The 6,654-nt window shown below is 40.0% G+C and overlaps 1 non-coding gene across 1 annotated transcript; it reads left to right on the top strand.

Moving 5' to 3' along the window:
- Window positions 1-6,254: 6,254 nt before the first annotated feature.
- LOC122049907 lies at window positions 6,255-6,360 on the top strand. The gene has a single exon (XR_006131151.1). It is a non-coding gene; the product is annotated as a small nucleolar RNA R71 (small nucleolar RNA).
- Window positions 6,361-6,654: the final 294 nt, after the last annotated feature.

The raw sequence follows: 6,654 nt of genomic DNA, 5'->3' as shown, positions 1-6,654 counted from the left end.
TAGTTGCCAATTTGGTTGACTTCTTGTGGTGGAAGAACGCTTAGCAGATGGTATTCTTTTTTTCCATTCTTCACGTAGTGGCCTGCTCCTTTTTCATCCATTGATATTTTTCTTTTCCCTCTGGAGCTACAAAACCAAATTCCATTATTAGAATTAACTCAAAATCTATTGTAAAAATACCTGCATTCGCTTTTTCCAGGTAGCGAAATCCCCTTCGAATTTCAGAGGGTAGATACATGGTCCGACCATTATCTTTGCTTCGATTGGTGGTTAGTTCTCCTGAAGCGCCTTGGCTTTGATACCACTTGTAGGACCGCGACGGCTGGCTAGAAGGGGGGTTGAATAGCCAGCAAAAACAAAAAACACAACCCTTCTCGACTTCTTAAACTAACACTGGCATATAAAGAGTAAGTAAATAAAACAGAAAGGACGAGACACCGAATTTGACTTGGTTACAACCGGGGAGGTTGTTAATCCAAGGAAGATGATTGTACTAAAAATCCTTCAGGCGGAGAAGCCTCTTACAACGATGAAGCACGGAAAATAGAAGCTTAACTACAGAGAAAGTGTACAAGTGTATAAAGAATTAATTGCTTGAGTTGTTGAAAAGCTTCTGGACCAAGGCTATATTTATAGCCTTGGTCGGGGTGCCCGAAGGGATTCCAGGCGCCTCGGAGGGGTCCAAGCACTCCGGACAGTTCTGGGTGCTCTGGACTGTTCCGGGCGCCTCGGAGGGAAAAATCAACCTCATTGAATTTTTTGAGCCCGGGTCTTCTGCTCCATCTCCGTTTGCCTCAGACCGAGTATTTCGCTCGCTTGGATGATTTCTGCCATCCGGAATAGGGCTCACCCGAACCCAACTTCCGGTCTTCTCGAGTAGGCTTCCGCTCTGACTTCTCATCCCTCGGAATCACCACGTGCTTCCTTCTCGCCCGCCAGCGTACTCATCCGCAGTCTTCGTCCCTCGGTCACACCCCGTGCCGACCTTCTCACTAGCTGCGTCTCTTGCTCCTTGAGCAATCTTCCGCTCCGGCTTCTCGTCGCTCGGAACCACCGCACGCTTCCTTCTTGTCCGTCGGTGTACTCTTCTGTAGTGCCTCGTCCCTTGGACGCACCGCGTGCCGACCTTCTCGCTAGCTGCGTCTTCCGCTTGACTACCTATGCTCCTAAGCTCCTGCATACTTAGACACGAGGTTAAAAACACACAGGACCTAACTTGTTGATCACACCAAAATAACCTTGGGGTTCCAACAATCTCCCCCTTTTTGATGTGAGCAACCAAAGTTAAGTTAGGGTAAATAGACATAAAAAATAAACTAACTAACTTTGCAATTAAGTGCAAAAAGATAAAAAAAATTTTGTCTACCTTCACCTAGACTTATACTTTTCCTTCTCCCCCTTTGATCACAAAAAAATGGGGTTTCCGAAAAAAGTCTAAGGTTAAATTTTTTTTTTTCTAACTTTCTTAAAAACTTCTAAGTTGAATAAGCTCTAAGTTAGAGAATTTGCAAAAAAATATTTTTGAAATAATTTATAGTTTTCAGAAGAATTTTTTAACTTAGGTAAAAAAATATTCTAAGTTAAACAATTTCTAAGTAAAATTTTAAGTAAGAGATTTTTTTTTAAAAAAATTTTGACTTAAAAAATTTTCAAAAATTTCTAAGTAAAGATTTTAAGCAGAAATTTTAAAAAGAACTTTTAACTTTTATGTAAAAGTTTTATTAAAAAAAAATTTCTAAGTAAAAAAATTTGAAAATTTTAAAAAATGTTTAGAAAACTTTTTAAAGCATTATTAAGTTTCCACCTTAATGCTTTTATCAGAAAGTTAATTAAACATTTTATTTCAATATTTTAGCTTCCAGGTCATGGTGAGGCACTAGGGCTTCTTGGTTATTGGAGCAACAACCACTTCCTTAGACAAAGCCTCATAAAGAAATTCACTGTTTAATTTTCTCACCGAAAGCGTTAAATCCGATTAAAAATTCAAGTTAAACAAGACTTAGGAATCCAATATAGGTTCCGACCTACTGAATTAACTAGGAATTTCTTAGGGACATATTTCTTTGAAATATTTCTAATCTGTCCCTTATGATATCGAAAATACCAATTTAAATTATATTTTCTAAAGTATGTTTTATTTGAACATGCATGATTTTTTAGACTATCTATTTGCATTTTCAAATTATTATTTTCTAATTTTAATTTCTCAATTTCTAATTCTAATTTTTTAAAATCTTCTACTAGACAAGATTTATCTAGAATTAATTTCAATTCTTTATTTTCTAATTTTGATTTGTTTAAATCTTCTAGAGGGCAAGATTTAGCTAGTATTATTTTTAAACTTTTATTTTCTTTTTCTAATTTGCAGCAATCTTTTGTTAACAATTTAACAAATTTAATGAGTTTATCGGGAGGAAGAGATCGTACCTGACTTACCTTGTCGATCTCGTTGTGTGTGTCTCCCCATGAAGTGCTGCTTTCTTCCGACGTAACTCCCCCTTCATCGATGCACTCGATGCTCAATTCGGAAGAGTTTGAATCGCAGTCGTCGTCTTGATGACTCACCATTAATGCAAGCCCAGAGAACGCCTCGACTTTCGATTTGGACGACGTATCATCCCACATCGCCTTTAGGGCCTTGTGCTTTTGGACAGGCTTCTTACCTTTATCCTTATTCTTTAGCTTGGGGCAGTTGTCCTTAACGTGCCCTTCTTCGTCGTAGTGGTAGCAGCGGATGATCCTTTTCTTTTTCCCCTGCGGATGGTTAGATTTCCTACATTTACAAAGATTCTTAAACCGTCTTACCATCATTACCATTTCCTCGTCGTGGAGAGAAGACTCCAACTCAGGTTCGTCTCTCGATGCTTTGAGGGTGATGTTGTTCTTGGGCTTCTTCGTACCTGCACATCTTGATTGGTGTACTTCAAATGTAGAAAAGAATTCTTCTAATAAAATTTTCTCTAAATATTTCAAAATGTAAAAGGCATTTACTAGTGACGCCCATTTTGAATTTCTCGGGAAAGAATTTAATGCGTACCTGAGTGAATCTCAGTTACTTACCTTTTCTCCGAGATTCGAAATTTCGGTGATGATTTCTTTAATTCTCGAGTGCATATGTGCAACTGTCTCGTCTTCCCCAAGTCGCAGGCTGGTGAGCTGATTGCGAAGTAGATCTCGTCTAGCGAGCTTGGCTTCGGACGTCCCTTCGTGCAGCTCGAGGAACTTCTCCCAAAGTTTCTTGGCGGAGTTGTAGTTGCCGATTCGGTTGACTTCTTGTGGCAGAAGAATGCTTTGCAGATGGTATTATGCTTTTCCGTTCACCACGTAGTTGGCCTACTCTTTTTTCATCCATTGATATTCTTCTTTGCCCTCTGGAGCTACAAAACCAAATTCCATTATTAGAATTAACTCGAAATATGTTGTAAAAAATACCTACATTCGCTTTTTCCAGATAGTGAAATCCCCTTCGAATTTCGACGGGTAGATACTTAGTCAGGCCATTATCTTTGCTTCGATTGGCGGTTAGTCCTCCTGAAGCGCCTTGGCTCTGATACCACTTGTAGGACCGTAGTGGCTGGCTAGAAGGGGGGTTGAATAGCCTACAAAAACAAAAAGCACAACCCTTCTCGACTTCTTAAACTAACACTTGCATATAAAGAGTAAGTAAATAAAATAGAAAGGACGTGGCATCGAATTTGACTTGGTTATAACCGGAGAGGTTGTTAATCCAAGGAAGATGATCGCATTAAAAACTCCTTCAGGCGAAGAAGCCTCTTACGACGATGAAGCGCAAAAAATAGAAGCTTAACTACAGAGAAAGCGTATAAGTGTAGAAAGAATGAATTGCTTGAGTTGTTAAAAAGCTTCTGGACCAAGACTGTATTTATAGCCTTGATCGGGGTGCCTCGAAGGGATTCCGGGTGCCCTGTGGGAGATAAAAGTTTATCCCCCAACGTTCATATCATGTTTGACGTGATCTGGTCTAAAAGTCAACTTCGAGCGCCCGGAAGATTTCCGAGCACCCCGGAGGGGAAAGTCAACCATGTTGACTTTTCCCAGCCAGGGTCTTCTGCTTCGGCTCCGTTTGCCTTAGACCGAGTCTTTCGCTCGCTTGGGTGATCTCTGCTATTCGGAATAGGGCTCACCCAAACCCAACTTCCGATCTTCTTGAGCAGGCTTCCGCTCTGGCTTCTCGTCTCTTGGAATCGCCGTGTGCTTCCTTCTCGTCCGCCAGCGTACTCATCCGTAGTCTTCGTCCCTCGGTCGCACCCTATGCCGACCTTCTCACTAGCTACGTCTCTTGCTCCTCGAGCAGTCTTTCGCTCTGACTTCTCGTCCCTCGGAACCACCGCACGCTTCCTTCTCATCCGCCGGTGTACTCTTTCGTAGTGCCTCGTCCCTCGGACGCACCGCGTGCCGTCCTTCTCGCTAGCTGTGTCTTCCGCTCGACTACCTGTGCTCCTAAGCTCCTGCACACTTAGACACAAGGTTAAAAATACATAGAACCTAACTTAACTTGTTGATCACACCAAAATAACCTTGGGGTTCCAACAGAAATTTCATTCCTCAAGTTGGTGTGCATCCACCCTATTTTTAACATGGTTAGAAGATTCAGAAAATTTAAATTCTAACCTTTACTCACCTATCACCAAAGATAGTCTGTGATTTTTAACATCAATTACAGCTCCTGTAGTGGCAAGGAATGGTTGTCCCAATATGATTGCGATTTTAGAATCTTCCTCCATATCAAGCACCACTAAATCAGTGGGTATGATGCAATGACTCACTTCTATTGGCATGTCTTCAATTATACCCATAGGGTACCTGCATAAGTGATTAGCTAATTTTAATGCCATGGTGGTGAGCTTAAAGTTTTTCATTCCTAACTTATTATAAATAGAATAATTTTCAGACCTAGCTCACTACACATAGAATAGGAAATGAGGCTAATACTTGTCCTAAATCACAGAAAGCCTTTTCAAATGTAGTAGTCTCTATCTTGCAAGTGATGGAGAAGCTTCCAAAATCTTGTAGCTTGGGTGGTACCATATTCAGAATCAATGTGCTATATTCCTCTGTTAATGCTAGGGTCTCATATCCTTCTTTCTTTCTTCGAGTTGTAGTGATCTCTTTCAAAAACTTAAAACTTTGGCATTTGATGCATTGTATCTATCAATGGAACCTCGATGCAAAGCTCTTTAATTTTCTCTAAAAATTTGTTGAATTCTTCATCCTTTTTGGTCATGGCTAATCTTTCAGGGAAAGAGACTATTTGACTCTGGGGTGGTGGTGGAAGACCTCTTCAAACTTCTTGGTAATCTCCTCTTCAACTTGAATTGCAGTTAGGTTAGGTGAGGGTGGAGAGAGCTCTTCTAGAGTATCAATCCCTTTGGGAGCAACCACTTGGGGATCTCCCAAGGTCCATTCACGTCATATCTCAATTTTGTTACAATGTTAAACTTGATTCACATCTATTTTTTCTAGAAAACCCCTGGGTGCTCTTGTAGATGAAGAAGCCATATGGGCTATTTAGCTAACCAAAATTTTTTGATGTTTTTTATAATTTTCTATTCTTTGATTAAGTTGCTTGAGATCATTCTTCATTTCCATTTGAGTTGTCTGAACCTCTTCAAGCAACTTTTCGATTATTGACTGTTGATAGCCTTATGTTGGATGTTGCTGTTGTTGTTGAAAATAGCCTTGTGACTTACCCGGTTGGTAACTTTACCTTTGATTAATGGGTTGGCCTTGGTCTTGGTTATTCTTGTAGGAAAAATTTGGGTGATTCCTCTATCCCGGATTGTAAGTGTTCGAGTACAGATTTCCCTGCTTGAGGTTGAAGCTTGCTGTGACATCACATTGCTCGAAATTCTCAAGTTGAGAAGATAGGTCCTTAAGTGGGCAAGCTTCTTGGACATGCTCTGCACTTCCACATGCATCACACTCATACAATGACATTCACTGTGTCAATTCCCAATGATTCTAACTTCTTTGTCAAGGCATCAATCCTTGCTGACATAAGTATTACTGCGTCCACATCAAATTTCCTTGATGCTTTAGTTGGGTTTCTAGAAAATGAGATTCCACTTCTTTTAGACGCCCACTGATGGTGGTTAAGTGTCATACTCTCAATAATTTTTTTAGCTTCATCTAGACCTTTGTTCATTAATGCCCCTCCAGCAGCAGAGTTGAGGGACACTTTGATGTGGTAGTTGATGTAGTTATAAAATATGTGGATGTCTAACCATTTTTTTAATTTATGGTGAGGGAAAAGTCTGAGCATATTCTTAAATCTATCCCAAGCTTCATATAGAGATTCTGTGTCAGCTTGTCTAAAACTAGCAATCAAATTTTGCATGTGCACAATTTTTCTTGGAGGATAGAATTTGTCAAGGAATAATTGTTCGCACTGCTCCCATGATGTGATACTATTTGTGGCATAGAAGTGAGCCATAAATTGGCTCTATCCCTCAAAGAAAAACCAAACAATAATAACCTCACTGCTTTAACCGAGACTCCGTTTATTTTCATTGTCCCACATATCTCATAAAATACCTCTAGGTGCTGGTTTGAGTCTTCATGTGGTCCACCCCAAATTGATTTTGCTGCACCATGTGAATCACTAAAGGATTTATCTCAAAATTATTTTCTTCA

This window comes from Zingiber officinale, chromosome 2B (assembly GCF_018446385.1).
Source record: "Zingiber officinale cultivar Zhangliang chromosome 2B, Zo_v1.1, whole genome shotgun sequence".
Taxonomy (NCBI): domain Eukaryota; kingdom Viridiplantae; phylum Streptophyta; class Magnoliopsida; order Zingiberales; family Zingiberaceae; genus Zingiber; species Zingiber officinale.
Note: the sequence above shows the minus strand (reverse complement) of the source record. Positions and strands in the feature narration are given on the sequence as shown.